The sequence below is a fragment of the Alligator mississippiensis genome, chromosome 2 (assembly GCF_030867095.1).
Source record: "Alligator mississippiensis isolate rAllMis1 chromosome 2, rAllMis1, whole genome shotgun sequence".
Classification (NCBI taxonomy): domain Eukaryota; kingdom Metazoa; phylum Chordata; order Crocodylia; family Alligatoridae; genus Alligator; species Alligator mississippiensis.
The window spans coordinates 188,993,476-189,015,786 of NC_081825.1; the positions used below are offsets into that span (position 1 = coordinate 188,993,476).

Here is a 22,311-nt window from a genome sequence, read left to right on the forward strand (position 1 = left end):
AGTGTCCAAGGAAGTTTGGACAGATGTTCTCCAGGGAGATGGGTGACACAGCGAACTTGTTTGCTGATGTGGGTTGGTGTCAGATCAAGTGGTGTAGAGTCGAAACTGACGTCAGAAAGTTGAAACAGGGTGTCAATTTATAAATGTTGTAAGTGTGAAACGTGTGTAATGTCGGTACAGATAGTCCTCAACTTCTTCCAATTTTTAGGTGGTTGGAAACCAGACTATAACTGGGACACAATAGAAGTTTGGAGCACATAGACTGCTTTAAAAAATGTGGATCCTGGTCTAAGATAGACCTGGATTGATGAAGTATCAGATTTAATTGATTCAGGTTAGACCAGTGAATCAAACTTCAGTACCAGGTCCACTTGCAAATCAAGGTAGGTCGCTGTCCACTAGCATCGCAGGTGCCTTTGCAGGCTCCCCACAGCCCCTGCATTTGCACCCTCCTTGGAAAGCTAGGCAGGCTGCAGAAGCCTATCACTGATGTTGCTGCTGGGTAGGGGGGAGGTTCCATCATACCCAGCTCCCTGGCACTGCTGGCTTGTGGCACCATGGGTAACTCTAAGTGAGTGTGCAGGAGCCCACCAGGAAACATCCATGGCGCCACAAGCAGGTGCAGTCGCATGGAGCTGGGTGGGCTGCAGAAGCCTGTCACTGATGTTGTCGCTAATGGGGTGGGGAGGAAAGTGGGGCTCGGTCATGCCCAGTCCCCTGGAAGTGTGTTGGCTGTCCAGGGGCGTGGGCGTCACTCAGTGGGTGTGTGGGAGCCCCCTGAGAGACATTTCAACATTATTAATGTGCTCAACATTAATAGCAAACACAGTATCAAAGTGGTAGTGTAACTAGTGTGGGGTGAGTGGGGCAGCAGTCCCAGGTAGGCAAGAGGTACCATAATGGCAGCCAAAGAAAAGTGGGCACCTCCCTCTACTCTATGGCATTTGGAACCCCTCACCCTGCTCTGCCCAGGCTGCTGAAATTGTTCATTATGCTTCTGTTTCAAATTCAGTCCCTACGTGCATTTGTTCAGGTTTACACTTGTGCCACTGTTGCATATGTGCTCAATATGTACGCTCAGTTTTTAAAGGCTGAACAGCCAGGTGTTTAGTAAGACAGTCCTTGCCATTAACTTTCACCCCACCCCTCCATATCCAAAAGTCCTTGAATGCTGCTATCTTTAGCAGTATTTCTCCTCTGCTGAACTTTAGCCATCTCTGGAGATGGAGCACTGCAAAGATGGGCAGTTTATAGAAGTGAAGAAAGAGATCGCATCCAGTTGAAATGTTCAAGTAGGCAGGATGTGGTTATCCCAAATGGAATTAGGCCAGAACACTGGGATTAATATCTACACAAAAGCATAACACTTATAGTATAGGGCCACATTTTTAAAGGGATTTATTTTAAAACATACCTGGTCCTGAATAAGTACCATTTTTTTTTTTTTATATGTAGGAGTAGTAGAGGAGGAGGTTTGTATCTCTTCTTCACCAACCCTTTATATGTTAGAATGACTATGGGAAGAAAATAAGATTTTATGTAAAAACACCATCAAACCAAGGCATTGCTAGTATAATGCAAGGAAGATGGAAAACGTTGGCACGAGCATCTTAAGGAATATAACATTTCATGCAGACTGTACAAAATGTCTTGCTTACGCAAGCTGAAACAACAGACAAGCAAACAGCCAAGTAAACAAACCGGACTAAACAGGAAAAAAAGGCTTGCCTACTTTCTGCTGGCCTCAGTCACCAGGATGGAGAACGCCCTTCTTCCCACCACATCACCCTGAGTCAGCTACCTTGGCTCCTTCCCATCACTTATGTGATGAAAGTTGAAGGGACTGACTCTGCCAGTTTATGAGGAACTGGAACAAATTAGCAGGTCTATTGGGGTAGTTCCTTCTCTCCTTTGAATAGTCCTTGTGGAGCTGAGCAACCATTTGGTAATCTGGTTTAAAACAAACAAACCAGAAGCCTGGGCTGCTCTCCCAGGTCTGCAAGCAAACAACAAGACTATTGCTGCTGGAGCAAACTGAGGAGTACCTGTGCTAGGCATGCACTTGTGAGGTCATTGGACTGCAGGCCCATATCAGAAGGGATCTTTGAGCAATGGATACTATGAGGTATCGGGGCCTTTTGCTTATGTGGAACACAGTATAGTATGCTACTATCATATAGAATAGATATTTACAGTGGAAGGAAAAGGTATTATATTTAAATATATATTTAAATAAATAGCTTTGGCTACACTGGTTTTGCTATGATTTTAGCCATTGCAGGGACCAGTCATGGGTATAGCTCCCATTTCTAAACTTTGTAAACCATGGTATAAATCTCTCTTCTGTATTAGTACAGAATCTACCACAGTAAGACCTTGGCTGACCACAGGAGTTCCTAGGGGCTACCACAATACAAAGTAAATAATCTATTCAGGCAGATATCATTTACCCTTTTTGATTAAACTTGTACTAGTCCAAAGCACAGCTTTTAGCAGTTTCCTTAAAGTATGCAAAAATATTAACTACAATATTAACAACAGCAATTGGCCTGCAGTGGTTGAAGTCTCTGGTGTAGGTGACATCATTTTTTCTCCAGGTAACCAGGAGTTCTAGTATGCTAGAATATTAGATGGAATACAGTAACTCCTTTTACCCTCTTCCAGCCAGCATCAAAGTTTAAAATTGTTATCAGCTGAACAAGGGCTCTCTGAAGTCACAGTGTTGTGTGATTTAGTGGGAAATTGGCACCTCTGTGACAAGTGTTGGAATGTCCCAGGCTGTCCTTGGGGTACTATTGGTGTCTTTCACAATAATAAACCCCCTGTCAACAGTCTTGGCCATGGGCAAACACCAGCCAAGCATGCAGAAGCCCTTATCAGCTCCTGCTGGGCTGTATGTTCATAAAAAGCAATGTCATAAAAACCTTCAGTGGTTGGCAATTCCAGAGCTTATGGTTAGAGTTGAAAAGAATTCCAGGAGAACAGAGGGCTCTTATCAATTTTAAATGCTAGGCAATGGAGAGGTGCTGTTTGTTTAACGTCATTAGGTCCTAGCAACTCTGTACTGTACTGTACATTAAAGATACTGTTTCTGGCAGGGAACGTCTCCATGCTGAATACAGAAGAAAATGCAACCCCCTCCTGCCCAGCAACCATAACAAAAAAGACCACAACCACCAACAAGATCATGTATTTTGTGAAGCTGATTGTATGCAAAATATAATCATAATCAGAATTATGAAAAGTTGACATGATGCAGTGAAATTATAAAGGATGAAAAATACACTTTTTACCCCCAGGGAAATGTCAGCTGAGCTGCATTGCACAAATCTGTGGTGTGCAATGTGGGATGTGGAGTTGTACACTAAACTACATATCCTGCTATCCCGTGTTGCTGCTCAAACTTGTAACTTTTGCATTTCTTGACTCTTAGTTGTACATAGTCAACATGGCATTAGCATGTAGCTATATTAATACAATTACCCATCTTTTTAAGGCAACAGAAAATGAAAAAGAAATGGTCTGTGTTTAAAGCATGACCATCTGTAGTCAGTCCATGCCTATAATTTGAAATTAATTTCATATTTAGGGGATAGAGAGAAGGTAGAAGCAGTTTTCCAAAATAGTCAGTGTTGCATTGCCTTTATGTTGTGGTTAACCCTGTTCTCACAACTTTCTTCATGGGGGTGGATCTATGAGTCCATATGGAGCCCCAGTTACATCAGTGGGTAAGGTAGGTGGCTTGGCATTTTGGAGAATCAGGCGGATATCTAAATATAGTTGAAAGAGTTTTAGGCTCCTATTTTAAGAATAAATAAAAAAGCCAAACTAAAACAAACCTTGGCCTTTAATTTTTCTTTTGGGGAATCTCTCCTCCCAACTCTTAATTTAATAATGAGGCCTAAAGGTTTGTAAGAAGTTTTATTTTTTAGTTACTTGTCTAACTAAAAACATTGCTTTTATTTCCCCTAAATTCAGGACTTCTGCTTCTTTTATGTCCCATATTTGCCAACCCTGACCATTCAAAAACCAGGACTTGGAACACACAACGAAGTTTGCTTTTTTTTTTTTTTTTTTTTTTAAATCTTAAATTCTCTGTATTTGTCTTTTTATCTATATTAAAATTGTTTCACATTCCAAAACTTGTAATACTATTACTAAAGGTGTCCCTACCATATCTTTTTAATTTTGTGCCTCTCATACTTGTTATTCTCTTACTATCCTTCGCATCTTATGCTTCTGTTTGTGTGCCCCACTTTGGTTGTTTGCTTGCCTTCTTTCCAAGTACCCCAGGCCCAAATTCTGCCTCTGGATATGCCTATTAGCTTTTCACAATAGTGTATGACCTGTCAGCTTTAAGTTACTATTTTTTGACAAAAGTCAAGCAATTCTAACAATGACCTTTTTGGTATTTTGTGCAACTGTTCATTGGATTGTGCCCTTGTAAACAGGCACAGAGGAAGCAATAATTAATGATGTCACATATATCCCTCCCCTCCCCCACCTAATAAAAGAAATGGAGGGAATTGATGCATAATAGATTATTTAAAGGGTGTAGTAGTAAACAAGTACAAAAGCAAGAGACTAGCATTATGTTTTATGGAACCTCATCATGCTACAACCTCTTACTTAACACTACTACAGATAATTAGGAATGTAAATATTTACTTGTAAATGCACAAATAATTAAAGCAGAAATAGAATTTAATACAACTTTAGCATATACTCCAGAATAACAATTCAAAACACAAGAGTAAGTGGGCTAAATAATTGAGGTAACATCATTGAGAAGAGACACACAGTCAGCTACTTGGCTGAAGGAATGGCCACTGTGTGTGGAACCATTTTTAGTCCCACAAAGTAGTTGGCACCTGGGAATAGAGGATGAATATTAGGGCTGTGTGAAGCTTTGGTCCCTGACTGTATTCAGTGGAGATTTGGCCTGATTAGGTAGCCAAATCTCTGAATCCAAATAGAATCGGAGGACCCTTTAATTTTTCCGAATCAAATCGGAACCCTCTGAATCAATTCGGAGAGATTCAGAAAGATTCAGAGATTTGGCCATAGACACAAGTTTAAATGTGTTTTCTACATACTTGTGGGGCGCATGGAGTGTCCCACAGAAGTGTGTGGGGGCTCCCCAGCACACTCAGCAGCAGACCCAGAAATAGACCAGAAGCACTTCTGGTCCACTTTTGGGTCTGCCGGGGAGCACGGGGGGAGGGGCTCCTTGCACTCCCCTGGCTCAGTGACTGGTGCCTAGTGGATCTGGGGGGGGACACCTGGGGTTCCCCTGCAGCCGATCACCGAGCTTAGGGAGTGCGGGGGGGGGGGGGGCCCCTGTGCGCTTCCTGGCAGACCCGGAAGTGGACTGGAAGTAGTTCCGGTTTACTTTCGGGTTCACTGCTGAGCACGTAGTGGGCCCCCCCGCACTCCTGTGGGATGCTCCATGCACCCCACCATCACAGCAATCATGAGCCACACCTGCTGCCTCAAGGTATGTAAAAAAACTTTTAAAGCTATGACTATGTCTGAATCGCTGATTCTCCAAATCAGCATTGAATCTTCAAATTAGAATTTGGTCAAATCAAATCAGGGACAGTGGTCCGAATCAGCAAATCGAATCACCTGTCCCTGATTCGGGCCAAATCCAAATTCGAATCGAATAGGGCCCACTTCACGCCCCCCTAGTGAGCAGGTGTTTGTGTGTGTGAACACATCTGTATGGAGGAGATGACACAAAGGGAATGAGTGTTTGGAACAGGAACTGGCATTGCATATTGAAACTAGTAGTGAATCTAAATTGTATCTCAGTATTAGAAAAGTTTTACTCTTTCATAGATTAAAGATCAGTATAATTATCTCATTTAAGCTTCTTTATAATGCAGGCCATAGGGACTTAAACGAAGCAATTCCAGTTTGAAGTGGAATTTACATTTTTATAAAAATATCCAGTCTTTGATTTAAAAATGCCCAGTGATCGTGAATTCACTTTGGTTTCACTTAATTTATGAAAATGAATGTAACTATGTGGGCATGTGTGTGCATAGATGCAATCAGTTGGACATGACAAAGGAGTGAAATTGTACCTAAATAATATGCTTGAGCTGCTTTGAACACAGGTAAATTTCTTTAGCCACTTTCCAGTGAGGGGGTTACCCTGCCCTCTGCACATTTGCAAGTGGGAAACTGGACTGTACATGCAGGCGCATGCACAGATTAATGAACTGTTGTGCAGCAAGAATACAGAGCTTGCTGTTTTGCTTTTCAAGTACCTTTTTACCAAGTTAAGTAGGAGCTAGCTTTGGGTCCTCATGCTTCTGAGTACAGTATTGTGGATGTTGTTATATTGTTTATAAGGTGCCCCAAAGTTCTTTATCTAGTTTTAGGCCTTGAATAGTGGGTAGCAGCATTTTCTAGAGAGGGGCTAGAATGACCCAGCTCTGGTCTGAGTTGGTGGCACTAGGACCTGGCTGTCTCCATTGATTCTCCCTGCCACCCAGTTGTGGTACAGAGAGAGCTGGGCACCTGAATGCAGCACAGATAGAGCTATGATATCTTAGCAAGCCAGATCCAAAAGCTCTGTGGGCTGGATTCAGCCTAGGCTGCCAACCCCTGACCTAGAAGATAGATTACTGCCCAAATTCTTGCAATAATCTGGTAAGAATGAGGCTGAGTGGGGAAAGAGATACAGACGAGCTCCCTTTTTAAAAAAAGTTTTTTCTATATCTTGCTTTTTGTAGTGTTTTTACCCCTTACTGGTTTCCTGCACACTTGGTTGAGGTTTGAAATTTGTCTGGTCCTGATCCAATTCCAATTTTTGGCCATATACTGCCCACTTTACTTTTAAAATATTGTTGCATGTGAATGTAGTCACGATACCTTGACAGTCCTGGAGACCGAAGTTCTTTGCTTACTCAGTAGGTAAGACATGGGCAGTTGCCATGCAAGCTTCCACCTCCACCCCAGCAGCAGGCCTTAGATAGCATATGTGTATTAGTACTGAGTATGGTGTAAAAATTGGATTTGCAAATATGGTTAAGGGACTCACCTGCCCAGCAGTCATTATTTGAAATGGGAGCTGGGTGCTTAATTCCTTTTAGTGCTTCAGACAGTTCTGTCTGATGTGCCCAGAAAGACCTGCTAATATGACAGTGGATTAGCTGCCATAGCCTGAAATTTATAAATGAGATAATGATGGTAAACAATTTGCTATGGTATGTTTGTCTCGGCTGCCAAAGAAGGTGATAACCAGAACACCCTTAATTTTGTCATCTTGTGTAATGGTTGGCGGAAAAAGTATGACATGCTACTATTACTTCTACTGCAGATATAACATGTCTGTCAGCATGTATATTTAAAAAGCTGTACAACCATTAATCACTGTCTTTTACCGTTCTGGATGTGTTTGTCCATTTGCATTTCTTTCTCGTTCATCTTGTTTCTTTGGAATCTCTTTCCACTTCACCATTTTCTGGGGGTTTTGTTGTTGTTTGGTTTTGATTTTTTCCTTTGCTTTCGGCATGCTATATTTCAACATTTAAAAAGCACTGGGAGAAAACTGGAGGAGTTACTTGATTTTGCTTTCTAATCTGTTTAGTAAAAGTGACTCAATGCTTAAAGCAAAAGGAAAACTCCTTTTTTCATCAAGGGACTTACACCCAAAGCTGTCTACAGAAGGAAACTGCCTGGGGTAATACTGTCCTAAATCATTTCTCTTTCTCAGGCAGCCTGCGGTGAAAAACTCGTGTACTGGAACAATATGTATTCAGCTTCTGCTGGCTGCTTGCCTCCACATTTGCTAGCAGTGAATGTAGGCAGGTGGCAAATAGTGGATCAGGCAGCATGCAAGTGGTCAGAGCAGCTGTGCCCAAGCACTTTGAGGGGCAGTTTTTGTTATGCCAGTTTCTTTGCTTTCATAGATTTCATAGACATTAGGGCTGGAAGGGACCTCAGAAGATCATCGAGTCCAGCCCCCCACCCAAAGGGCGGGAAGTCAGCTGGGGTCATAGGATCCCAGCAAGATAAGCATCCAGTTTCATCTTGAAGGTGTTCAATGAAGGCGCTTGAACCACCTCCGGTGGCAGGCTGTTCCAGACCTTGGGGACTCAGACAGTAAAGAAATTCTTCCTTATGTCCAGCCTGAAACAATCTTGTAGTAGTTTGTGACCATTCGACCTTGTCATCCCTTGGGGCGCTCTGGTGAACAAATGTTCCCCCAGATACTGGTGGTCACCCCGATAAACTTGTAGGTGGCCATCAGATCACCCCTGAGCCTGCGCTTTTCCAGGCTAAAGAGCCCCAGGGCTCTCAACCTGTCATCGTAGGTTCTGCTTCCCTGACCTCTGATCATGCGCGTGGCTCTTCTCTGGACTCTCTCAAGCTTCTCCACATCCTTTTTGAATTGTGGAGCCCAAAACTGGACGCGGTACTCCAGCTGCGGCCTCACTAAGGCCGAGTACAAGGGGAGAATGACGTCCCGGGATTTGCTTGAGAAGCATCTATGGATGCAAGCCAGCGTTTTGGTCGCTTTACTAGCTGCAGCATCACATTGCAGGCTCGTGTTCATCTTGTGGTCAATGATGACCCCCAAGTCTCTTTCTTCCATAGTGCTAGCCAACACAGCACTGCCGAGCCTATAAGGATGCTTCGGGTTTTTCTTCCCAAGGTGGAGAACCTTGCATTTATCGGCGTTGAACACCATCAGATTCTCGTCCGCCCACTTGCTGAGCCTGTCCAGGTCAGCCTGGATCATCCGCCTGTCTTCTGGTGTGGATGCTTTGCTCCAAAGTTTGGTGTCATCTGCTTAATACAATATAAAACAGAAATAGATTAATATCTTTTCACTGCCCTTTTATCTTCTCATCTGTCCTTTTTTCAGTTGTGCACATAGATATTTTACCTTTTTAATTTCCCTGTACTCACTAAATAAGCAAGCGTTTACCCTCTTACGATAAATTGTGCCAGGCATTCAGAATTCTACTTTTTTTTTTTAATGAGATTGTAATTGTTCATGAAACAGGAGCGTTTTTTTAATAAAGTACTGTATCTACATTGTATAAATAGTGCAATGAAACTACAGATAGTACCAACAAGATAATTAGTACATCAGTGTGGTGATGTCAAACAGCTAACAGCCAAATAACCTGTGAATTGATTGTAAATTCGGAGTGCAGTTGAACTCTGCGGCATTTACTGGTTGTATAGCACTTACTCTCTTAGAGACTGTATCTGATGAGAAACAAGCCAGAGGACTTTCCTCCAGCAGAATGTGCTGTGAAAATGTATCGGCATATCCAATCCTGTTACTCCCAGAGGGGACTGATTGAGAATGCAAGCTATGTGTGCTATGGAGAAGCAATGATAAACTTAATTACAAGTGTCTAACTATGTATACTGAGGATTAAAAAAATGTGGCTTTTCAAAGGATTGGCCTTAGGTCTTAACTTTTCAGCATTTCACATCAGGAGGTAGCTCAGTATTAATCAGGCTGAATATGGCAAATCTGTTCATTAGTTGATTAAGTCACCATGCTTTTGGTATTTATGCGTGGAGTTTTTGTTATGTCTTTTATTTAGCATGTGAATATTTTTCAGCTAGATTTTGTGTTGTCGTTCTTTTCTGACTTTTTGTTCAACAGGCTTTGTTTAATCAGCTTTGAACCAGTTCTGGAGAACCTTTTAAATGTGTTTCAGCAGAAATACCCAAACTAATGTGTGGAGTACCTGCTGCCAATAAGTTGTTTACTCTCTGTATTAGTTAAAGAGGAACAGCACAGGTAACAGAGAGGACTATGAAATGAAGAGTAAAAGTAATAGGCATTGTGTTTAATCTACTTCCAAAGAGGACAAAATGTTTATTATGGTCCAGACAGAAACAATAATGTACAAGCTTTTTCCTATTATTAATTTTCTATGCAGGAAGTTATTGTAGTTGTGACAGGGAAGTTGTACAACTGTGAATGTGAGGTGAGGTGAAGTGTTAGTACAAACTTACAGGCTAGGAACAGAAGTTATACATAAACTGGTTTAAGTGATCAGAAACTAGTTTAAACCTGTAACAGAACAGAAGTTCAGTACACACAAACCAGTTTCAAAATGACTGAAACTGGTTTAAGATAAGCCTGGTTGAATGTTGTATCAGACTTAACTGATTTGGGTCAAACCGGTTTATTGAACTTCTGCCACAGACCCTTTCCTGTTTCAAGATAAATCAGTCCAGAGCTGCCCTGTCCTGCTAAACTCGCTGAAAGTTACTGCTGGCTGCAACAGTGGACTATAAATCCCAGAGGCACCTGGAAGCAGGAGGAAGAAGTGATGAGCAACCTTACAGAGTCCTGCTGCTCTGATGCTGGACTGCAAATCCCAGAGACCTTGGGGGCAGCAGAAAGAGGAAATGCCAGAGAGCCATGCTTTAGCACTTGCCAGCATCTGGCCTGAGCCACTGCAGGCATAAGGCTGCATTTCCTGAATCAAAGGTAAATGTGCGTCCAGTTGTTTCTCAGTTTAATTTTTGCATCTTGGATTAACTTGCAAAGACTGAATCGATTCAGCCTCAGGCTTTTTAATTGTCTATAGTTAGCCAAGGTGGTTCATGTGCAATTTTTTCTACTAGGAGGTGGCCCACACAACACGCATGTGAAAGGCCCCATATACTTGCTCCTGGTCCCTACTCAGGCCATTCAGCCCTGACTTGGAGGTAACAGTTATTTCAGACATTTGCATTGGTCTTTCAGGAGCCAGGGGGTTTATATTCTTGTTGCTGATTATTGCGTGTGTATTTTTAAGCACTTCTATAGCATCTTTATTGTAATAACTCAGTATCATATAATGCTTAATGTATTTAATATTGCAACATGCCTGTGAGGTTAGAGAAGTACTGTTATTTTTATCTTACAGATGGAGAACTAAGGCACAGAATGATGTAGTGAATTGCCCATGGCTGCATAGCAAATCTGTGGTAGGACTGGGATGTAAGCTCGTGTATTCCAAGTCCCCTGTAACTGTAGGCCAGTGATTTTCAGCCAGTAGTCTGTGGACCTGTGGGGGTCTGCAGACCATGCCTAAGGAATCCACGAAAGATGACTGTGATCAATTAAAATATGTGAATACCCACCCTTGTAATACAAAGGAGTCTGCACCTCCACTGGAAATTTCCAAAGAGGGCCGCACTTCCATTTGAAATTTTTTAGGGGTCTGCAAATGAAAAAAGGTTTAAAACCACTGCTATAAGCCATCTGTCCTCACTGGTTCTTTCTCTGTGACTTACATCTCTGCATGAACTCTGGCCTCCTTCATTGCACCTACTCTTTTGCAAGGAGGGTCCTTGCACTGTTGTAGAAAGTATCAAACAAGGTATTTTTCAGAAAGCAAAGGTAAGTATTAATGTAATTGTATGAGGCACTGAAAAGATGTGATTTAGAATACTGTGTACAATTCTGTTTGAATCTCATTTTTTTTAATATGGGCAAACTAGAACATATACAAAGAATAGCTGCTAGGGTAATGCCTTGCTATACATAAAACTGCTAAATGGAATTTATTTTATTTGGTCTCCTTCAACAAAGCCTGAGAGGGAACATGTTTGATTTTTATATATTAGTACAAGAACAATTAGGTGTACACTGGTCATGAATAAGTTTTTTGATGGGAAATTTGTAGATGGTTTCTAGTGATCATGGGAGTTTCAGTTCTGGAACTACCTTCCAGTAGGGGTGGTAGTAGCAAAGGATCTAACTAATTTTAAAATGGAGCTTGATAGGTTTATGACAAGGACTCATAGATTCATAGATGTTAGGGTCGGAAGGGACCTCAATAGATCATCGAGTCCGACCCCCTGCATAGGCAAGAAAGAGTGCTGGGTCTAGATGACCCCATCTAGATGCTTATTTAACCTCCTCTTGAAGACCCCCAGGGTAGGGGAGAGCACCACCTCCCTTGGGAGCCCGTTCCAGACCTTGGCCACCCGAACTGTGAAGAAGTTCTTCCTAATGTCCAATCTAAATCTGCTTTCTGCTAGCTTGTGGCCATTGTTTCTTGTGACCCCTGGGGGCGCCTTGGTGAATAAATCCTCACCAATTCCCTTCTGTGCCCCCGTGATGAACTTAAAGGCAGCCACAAGGTCGCCTCTCAACCTTCTCTTGCAGAGGCTGAAAAGGTCCAGTTTCTCTAGTCTCTCCTTGTAGGGCTTGGTCTGCAGGCCCTTGACCATACGAGTTGCCCTTCTCTGGACCCTCTCCAGGTTATCCGCATCCTTCTTGAAGTGTGGCGCCCAGAATTGCACGCAGTACTCCAACTGCGGTCTGACCAGTGCCCGATAGAGGGGAAGTATCACCTCCTTGGACCTATTCGTCATGCATCTGCTGATGCACGATAAAGTGCCATTGGCTTTTCTGATGGCTTCGTCACACTGCCGGCTCATGTTCATCTTGGAGTCCACTAGGACTCCAAGATCCCTTTCCACCTCTGTGCCACCCAGCAGGTCATTCCCTAGGCTGTAGGTGTGCTGGACATTTTTCCTCCCTAGGTGCAGCACTTTGCATTTCTCCTTGTTGAACTGCATCCTGTTGTTTTCTGCCCACTTGTCCAACCTATCCAGGTCTGCCTGCAGCTGTTCCCTACCCTCCGGCGTGTCCACTTCTCCCCATAGCTTTGTGTCATCTGCAAACTTGGACAGAGTACATTTGACTCCCTCGTCCAAGTCACTGATGAAGACATTAAAGAGTATCTGTCCAAGGACCGAGCCCTGCGGGACCCCACTGCCCACACCCTTCCAGGTCGAAACCGACCCATCCACCACGACTCGTTGGGTGCGACCCTCTAGCCAATTCGCCACCCACCGGACTGTGTAGTCATCCACATCACAGCCTCTTAACTTGTTCACCAGTATGGGGTGGGATACCGTATCGAAGGCCTTCCTGAAGTCTAAGTATACGACATCCACCCCTCCTCCTGTGTCCAGGTGTTTCGTAACCTGGTCATAGAAAGAGACTAGATTGGTCAGGCACGATCTGCCCGCCACAAACCCGTGCTGGTTTCCCCTCAGCATAATTTGCCCTGCCGGGCTCTCACAAATGTAATTTTTTCAAAGACTTTACCAAGGATGGAGGTGAGACTGACTGGCCTATAGTTGCCCGGGTCCTCCTTCCTCCCCTTTTTGAAAATGGGGACCATGTTAGCCCTTTTCCAGTCCTCCAGGACTTGGCCCGTGTGCCACAAGCGTTCGAATATTCCCGCCAGTGGCTCTGCAATGATGTTGGCCAGTGCCTTCAGCACCCTCGGATGGAGCTCATCCGGGCCTGCCGACTTAAAGGCATCCAGTTCTTCCAAGTGACTCTGCACCATCTCAGGGTCTACGTATGGAAGCCTCTCTACAACCCCAGTGAGAGACTTGTCGTGCCCCTCACTTAGGAACACTGAGGCAAAGAACTCGTTGAGGAGTTCAGCCTTGTCCCCCCTGTCTGTCACCAATTGTTTCTGCCCATTTAGCAGGGGTCCTATTCCTCCCTGGGCCTTCCTTTTACTCCCTATATATCTAAAAAACAATTTCTTGTTGTCTTTTACTTGGGTTGCCATCCTCAGCTCCATGGTAGCTTTGGCCCGCCTAACTGCCTCCCTACAAGCACGAGCAGAGGAGGTATATTCATCTTTAGTGATCTCACCCTGTTTCCACTTTTTATGTGCTCCCCTTTTGGCCCTTAGGCTGCCCTGGATTTCTCTGGTCAGCCATGGAAGCCTCCTGGCCCCTTTCCCTTTTTTGCCTCGCTCGGGGATCGTCTTGCTTTGTGCCCGAAGGATCGTTTCCTTAAGGCACAGCCACCCTTCTTGGGCTCCCATCCCTTCAAAACTCCTACTCTGCAGTGCGTCCTTGACTAATTGCCTGAGTGCATTGAGATCAGCTTTCCTAAAGTCTAGCACTTTCACCCTACTAGTTACCTTACCCACTCTCCGTCTTATGTTGAATTCTATTATTAGGTGATCACTGTCTCCCAAATGGCTACCGATCTGGAGGTCCCCTATCATGTCATCCCCTGTTGCCAATACCAGATCCAGTATGGCATTCCCCCTAGTGGGACCATGCACCTCCTGTGTCAGGTGGAGGTCCTGTACACAGGTTAGAAACCTGCGTGAGCGATGGGACCTTGCTGTCTGCGTCTCCCAGCAGATGTCCGGGTAGTTTAGGTCCCCCATGACTACCGCCTCTTTAGCTTTTATGGTCTCTGAGAGTTGCCTCAGGAGCCCCGCATCTATTTCTTCCCCTTGGTGTGGGGGTCTGTAGCAGACCCCTACCACCAAATCCCTTTCTCCTTGCCCCCCATGTAGCCTAACCCACAATCCTTCTACTTCCTCAACCTTGGATTCTGTCTTGATGAGGGTTGATGTATATTGCTCACTGACATAAAGTGCAACCCCCCCCCCCCCCCTTTCTTCCCCGACCTGTCCTTTCTGTACAATCTATAGCCCTCAATATGTACCGCCCAGTCATGGGTTGAATCCCACCAGGTCTCTGTTAGCCCCACTAAGTCATAGGTGTTTAGTGCAAGCAGGAACGCTAGTTCATCCTGCTTGTTCAAGTTCATCCTGCTTGTTCAGTTCATCCTGCTTGTTCTGTATGACTGTATGATGGTCATTGCCTACAACAGCAGGAGACTGACTGGAGGCCCCTGCGAGTTCTGTGTTCTACCTCTTGGTTATTTTTTCTGTATGCACCTAAGAAACATAACAATACACAAAGATGGAGCCTATACTTACTAGGCCAGGAACGGAGGTTACTCACTAGACTAAAAATATAAGTAAAGCCTCTGTGAAATCTTCCCAGAATGCCCACTCTCTCATTGGTCATATGGCAACATTGCTTGAGCTTAATAACCCCCAACTGTTTGCTGGCTGGACTCTAAGCACTCTCTCCATCCCTAGACTCTACTTAGATTTTAAGATTGTTGGGGCAGCAACTGTTTTTCTGTTCTGTTTGTAGAGCGCCTACCACAGGGGGTTCCCGGATCATGACTGAGGCTCCTAGTGGGTAATTGCAATGTGAAGGATAAATACTGGCATAAAAAAAAAAATCTTATTCTGGGTGGCCTCCCCAAAAATTCTATTTGTGCTAGTGTCTCTGATACAAGCATCTGCGTAGGGGGGCTGGACTCCAGTCCTAAACTGAGCAAAGTAGGCTGAAAAGCCCATTGGGCAGGACCGCCTAATGACTGTCAGTGACAGGCATTTTGCTTTAGCAGAGTGTTTTCTGTTTATGGAGGGAATCTTTCTTGGAATTGAATTGCCCCATTGTGAAGCCAGCTGTGTAGAAGAAGAGGTATAGCCATCCAGCAGCAAGGGATTCTCTTGGCACCCTTGCTTAGTGAATATTCAGTAAATAGTCAGAGGAGTTAGTGTAGAGTACTCGCTTGAAACGTTTCATATCCCTTCAGTTGCTGCTGCTGATTAATGCCCATTTCTGTATGTTACAAAGGAGTTAAAGCTTTGGAATTGAAACCTTTGTGATTTTTTAATGAGCTTAGTCTAAGCTGGTAAATCTTTACTTACAGATAGATCTTTAAATGTTGGTCCTTTTCTGTGCACAGAATTTCCACAATCTCAGATTTCCTCAGCGTGTTAAGCTTTTTGAGCCACCTTTTCCAGAGCTTCATTTCTTCACAAAATACGTTTGTCCGTACATAGTGCTGACATTCTGATTAATTATAAGGAAACTTTTGTATTAGGGAACCTTTTCTTTTTCTATATCTGAAAGTGTTTTGAACTAAAATATGCTTAGCTGGCTGTATTTGATGATTCTTTAAAAATTAAAATATGACTTCATACACATTCTTAAACGCTTTGTTTTGAACTAGAATTCTGGCATTTTGTTCCTGTTATAATGGTATTGTTGTACTCCTGTTCTTATTCTTGTAATTTAGTTGTTTGGTATGTTTTTCAGGTGTTTTAAGCAAGATCAAGACTTGCCTTAGGTGTCCTCAGAAGAGTGGAAGACAGTGTAAATTGTCCCTAGTTTTCCCTGGCAGGTTTTTCCATGTCATGGAGTGCGGGTGAGGCTTCAGGGAGAGCATTGTTTGAATGGCAGCACTTCTCCTCCAAAGCAGGGTGGTGAGAAAGGGTAGGATATGGATAGAGCCTTACCATTTCACTCTACAGTCTTTCCCTGACTCCTCTTTACCTCTGATGTGGGAGGAGAGAGGGAGTCTGTGCCAGGAAGCAAGCAGCTACAGATTGCTTTGACCTAGGGCTCACAGTCTTGCACGCTAGAAGTTAATTCATGTATAGTTTGTTCATGCACATGGGGACAGGAGGGTTCTGCTGGCTGCAGCGACCGCTGTCTCCTTGCCCTGTACACATTGGGAGTGGTCCTAGGGACAAGCCCTGTGCCCAGTGGGGCTTCCCCAGAAGTCGGGGAGCTCCCAGCCAGCCCTGTGGCTGTGCGGGGAAGCAGAGAGCTCAACAGTTCCATGCTGCTCGGCTCCTGGCTCCTGTGGGGAGCAGCTCCAGGACCGGGGGAGTTCCCCGGCCCCTATGGCCACCTGGTGTTGGGGCTAACTGGGAGCAAATGTGCTTCTGGTCAGTGTCTAAACATGCACAGTTCATTTACTATTTGTATTTACATGTAGTAGCTAACTGTGCATAGACTAATTTACAGTACACTACATGTGTAGATGGTGATGCTTTACTGTACAGTAGATTAGTCTACTGAACAGTAAAGTGGCTCTTATAGACACATCCAGTGACTTAGGAAACCAAATCCAACTGAAGGCTAAAAAGAGACATGTGCACCATGTCCTAAATCACTTAAGAAGTGTGGAGATTCCTCCCCTCAAATAATTAAAATAACAGACACTTGGCATGCTATGAAGCATTGCAACTGGTATGGCAACACTGCCAAGTGCTAGAATTATTAAGCAGTCTTTCCAGCATATCCTAAATAATTTAGTGTGCTCTGATTGCACACAAATATTAATTTTTTATTGTCATGCTGCTGTGAGGTTAAAACAGAACTTTAAATTTAATTCAAATCTAGACTGTTAAGATGTTGGTGGCTACTTGTCATTGCACAAGCCTGCAGTGGCAATTTATTGCTGTCCTTTATATGTAAGCAAACAGAGATACCTCAGGTTATAGAATCTACAAAGTCTGCAAAGATTAAATCATGCAATAAACCATTACCTTAAGGAGTTTCCAAGAATCTTAACATGTTGACTTGCTGAAATGCAGGGTAGTAGACAATTTAATGTGAGAGGGAAGGAGTTTTGTGTGGGAGATGGATAACTTTAGGGTGCCTTTGTGGGTGATAGATATCACCCACAGAAATTCTTGTTTCTCGCACATTTCCTGGATCATCATGGTTACATAATCACTTCAACACTAGCAGGCAATTTCATGATGTTTTCTGGGATCCTTCTTTTAAGATTGGAACTGCTGCTGGGTTTTTGATTTTAGGGTAGTTACAGTCTACGCTAAAGTGATGGCTAGTTGAACTGAGTAATATTTTTACGTAATTTTTGTTCTTGTTTATTATTAACAACACACCTCTTTTTTTTTTTCTGGAGAAAGTATATTTTTTTAAAGAAAAATGTCAGGAGCCCCGATCATGAAGGCTCAGCCATGAGAACAAATCAGTGATCTCTTTCACAATGTTCATGCAGTATTTTATGCTAACAGAGTAGGAGACATGTGATAGAAGGATGTAAAAAAAATCAAAACTCCAAAACAGTTTCATTGAATGACTTTTAAAAAATGTCAACCAAAACAAATACATCTGAAGAGTCCTCATTTTATTTCAAGTTCAGCAAAGCCAAAGTGTGCAAGCATGTAACCATTACTTTAAAAGCCTTCTTTTGGAAAGCTATATTTTAATCTTCAGCATTTCTAATTATGCTGTGAAAGAAAGCATCAAAATGCTTGCATATGATAAAAAAAAGGATAATAAATAAGTAGAAAACAGCTCTTAGGGTGAATTACATGTACAAATCAGTGGTTTTGAAAGTTTTGGAGCTGGAGGGTGGGGGAAGGGGGACGGGCTCAACCTGTAGCTTGCAGGCCAGATTCAGTCTCCGGCACAGTCTCATCTGGCCTGTGGGGCTCCCTGTGAGTTTGCCTAGATAAGGCACAGGGCAGTGCAGGGCCCTGATTATGGTGCATGGGGCTGGGCAGAGTTAGTGCGGGGATCCCTGGGTCCCAGTCCTGGCACGTGGAGCATGATCTGGCCCACAGACTGACCCTGCGTTGCTCATCTGGCCTGTGGGTCCAGAAGGTTGAGCACCACTGTTTTAGAGTATCCTTATAAATTATACTTCATCTTCTTTATCTTTCAGCCTTTGAGCTGAGAGGCTGCAGGAAGGCAGTGATTTAATGGTTTTCAGTTTCTGAAATTAAATGGGAAGTTGTTTTCTTTCTTGGGCAAGGCCCGCCATTGCTTAAGGGAGCACTGTGCCACGTGGAGGACGGCCGTCTTCAATACACGCTCTGATGTCATGACCGGTCTGAGTGACCGGGCAGGTTTGGTGGTGAACTGCGACTCCCAGCTCATGCTGTGCTCTGGGCCCTCACCAGGCTGCTTTTTTTTTTTTTTCCCTTGTGTGGGAAGTTGAAGGTGTTGTCACGTGTATGATTGGACAGAGCAGGGTAGGAATCGTTTGTTTATAGAGGGCTTTGGTCTGTACAATCGTGTGACCGGTGTCCTGATGGCATAACGGCATGTTAGGCATGACGTGTAATTCAATGAAGGTGTCTGTCATGGTGTGATGTTATGCATGTAATGACATGGTGCTCTTGGTTTTGGTGGTAATTTGTTTGTCTTTGCTTTGTATATTGGACCTGGACCCTGGAGGCCAACTTTTTTGTACCCCAAACCCCTGAATAAAGTAGTTAAAAAGTCAGTCTTTCTTTCTTTCTTCTTCATACATGATTCCCTCCCCCTCGCCCCAAAACAGCAGTAACAAAAAAACCCTTGTAGCAGCTAGGTTGTTCATGTGTTGAGATCAATGCCCATCATAATGTATAAATATTGTCTCATTGTTCTGTATACATTAATCTGTTGTCTTTTGTCTTGCTGTTAGATTTTTAAGCTTTTTGAGGCAGGGCTCAGCATTTTGTTTTGACTTGTTTCAGTGGCTAGCACATTAAAGTCCTTGTCTTTGAGTGGAGCCCATAAGCATCATGGAAATGTAAATAATTAATCTGTAAAATCATGAAAAACAACTAGATGGTGTACTTAAAAACAGATATGTAAAAAATCCATAAACATACCTTCAGGCTTCTTTCCTCTACTTAATTTACTCGGGTTTGCTTCTTTACTGTTAAAATATGCTTTTTCTGTCCATCCTCCTGCCGTTTGTTTGCATGTGTTAGAAATAGTTTGACACATGCAACAGACAGGTGTCTTTATTTCTTGACCTATCCTATATGTGTAAGGCACCACTCTTGCATAGTCACACAGACTGAGTACACTTAGGGGTGCTTTGAGGTGCCTACTTTTTAACAGTTTGTGCCAGATTTTCAGAGGTGTGGACAATATGTGCCTCTATAGCTGTGGAAATCGGGCAAAAAATGTCTCAGATTGGGTGCTCATAATCAGTGGCCTTTTGTGAAAATGTATGCCATAAAGAATGGATTTGTTACTCACTTTTATGGATAAATGACATCCTTTATATGGGTATGTGTATATTAACAGAATCCCATTTGTACACAGTGACCCAAATAAGTTACATTGATTTTTGTTGATGTATTTGGGAACTCCATGTGACAAACCGCTTGAATGAAACACAAGTTTTAAAGGTGCCTCTCAGTAAAGAGGAGAGTATTGATGTAGGGAAAACAATGTTATGAGTTTCCCATTAACTCTTTAAGCTATAAATATTTAATGTTACAAATCTGTTGTGGAAGAAACAAAGGCCGCTTGCGTCAAGAGTTTGTACTGTTGTGTATTTAAACAGCATTAGGAAGAGTCTTATATGGGAACAATAGCACTTGATGACAGGATGGGGTGTTCACTTGTATGCTTACCTGAGCTGGGTGGTTGAGTGTCATCAACATACCTGAGAAGAGTAAATGTGTTTACAGTTTTTGGCAAGTGCACACACAGGAGTGTTTTATGTCTGGAATGACAATATGTGCTTAGTAATTTTTCATTTGTATCTGCAAACCTAAAAGTCTGCCACAACTAGTTAAATTCAGTGTGGTCTTTTTAGATTCTCAAGTGCAAATTTCAGTGGTTGCTGGAGCCTGATAGTATCTGAACCATGAAGCTTGGAGTTTCTGTGGCCGTCTACATGTGCATTAATGTGCTGTAATTACAGCACATTAAGTTTAGTACCTGTTATAACAGGTACCAACTTAATGTACCGTAATCAGCACTACTGCGCAGTAGCACAAGCACATGTTTTTACGTGATGCTAACGTGCAGTAGACTACTTCTATTGCACATTAGCAAGGCTTTTGCCATGACATGCTAATGTGCAGTAGAATTAGTCTTCTACATTTTTAGTGTCTCATGTAGATGCACCCTGTGAAACTAACTCATCATGTAAACCCAGCTCTTGTTTAGAAACAAGCAGTTTAAAAAAAACAAACAGATCAGCTATTCTGGGGGTATTTTAGTGCCTGTTTTATTGTAAATAATGGTGTGCGATGAAGTTACCTGAGCTTCAGATGTTGTTTTCCTACAAAAGACAAACAGCAACATCTTAAGGCAGGACACAGAACCTGCTTAAATCCTTTCCATGCACTATTTTAGGCTTCTACCTCTATGGCATATATTTACAACAAATGCCAAATGCAAAAATTCTAAGGGACATGGAGTGCCTTTCTGAAATTCATCATGCCTTTGTGCTAAAAACTTGTTAATAATATGTTGTAAATAGTGCTTATGTTTTAACAAATGGCATTGGCTGTACTGGTTCAGTTTTTTCAGGTTTTTAAAGGGTTTTTTGTCACTAAATGGCTTTATTTCAAAATTGGCAATTTCCACTTTGTTGGCTGTTGCCTACATTCTGCCTTCCAAAAACAAGGTGTGTATTTTATTTGGGGTCATGTGGTATATGGTAGTTCCTTTGTTTTTCAATCATCAAAACACACAGTCACTTTGAGGGACCTATATTAAATAACATTGCCATTATTCAGTCAAGTGAATAATTCCTTTAGGAATTAACGCAGACTTTTTTTAGGCCCCATGAAGACTCACAAGTATTACTTCATAGTCTTCCTCTTGTTATTTTCCTGGGCTTTATATCCAAAGGGTAAAAATATAAGTGGTCTATTTTTAACAGTTTGATACCAGCTTTTTAGAAGCTGTTCTGTCTCTGCTTATATCAAGGTTTCCCTTCTGGCAACAGTTGAAGTCACTATTTTGTGAATAAAACCATGTGAGAAGATCACTAAAATTTTGCAGGATCATCTTACCCCCATAAATCCTCATCCATCGTTCATCCTAAAAAAGTTCAGAGGGCTCAAAATGCACGTTCTGTGCGAGGCATGGCAGAGCTATACCAAATGTGTGCTGGCTGATAACAGTTACTTTTGTATTTCCTGGTGACCTTGAGTACAAGGAGGTAACCATTGTTTTATCTTTATTATTGGTTTCATTGGTTCTCCGTGTATTGGGCCACATTTGTTACTGACTTCCAGAGAAACAAAACAAAATGTTTTTATTCTTACTGACAGAAAGGAATTAAATAACTGCAGTTGGGAAAGAAGGCACATTCCTCCCTGTTTCAAAGGGAATACAAGAAGTATAGGGAAAGTCTAAGCCTTTTTGCTGTCAGTTATGCCTTCCTCTGTATTATAAGACTGAAGGAGGATGTTCAAGCAATTTTGGGTCAAAGACCTGGAAACTTGTGAATCCTTAGCAAAGTGTACTGTGAACTTTATATCCTGAAGAGCCAGTTTCCAGACAGTTTCAAGCAAATGAATTGTATGATGCAAGGGATTTCCTTTTTCCTGATTGCTTGATTGTTGGCTTCTTGCCCTTTACCATTGTGGCTTAATGGGCACAGCTGTTGGGGATGATCTTCCAAAGGAGACCAGTGAGGATGCTTTCATATTATTATTGTGTGAAATGTGCCAGATGGACTTTTTGCAGCAGCAAAAAGTTTTAAAATAGCTTGGCATGCAACAAAGTAACTCTTTCAAATCTGGTTGGTATATGAAGACATGTTTCCCTTGTAATGTAGTCTCTGTCAGAATTTAAATACTCTGTGCAACTAAAACTCTTCTCCAAAAAAAAAAAATTGCTAGGCTGACAGCACAGTAAGTGCTCTTGGCTGTTTAGCAAGGCCAGGAGCGTAGGAAGGTATGCTGTTTTGAAGCTCAG

The 22,311-nt window shown here is 42.7% G+C and overlaps 1 protein-coding gene across 4 annotated transcripts in view; it reads left to right on the forward strand.

Moving 5' to 3' along the window:
- KCNQ1 (potassium voltage-gated channel subfamily Q member 1) overlaps positions 1 to 22,311 on the forward strand; it is a 583,123-nt gene that overhangs the window by 28,652 nt on the left and 532,160 nt on the right. The gene's annotated exons all lie outside the window — the stretch shown is intronic.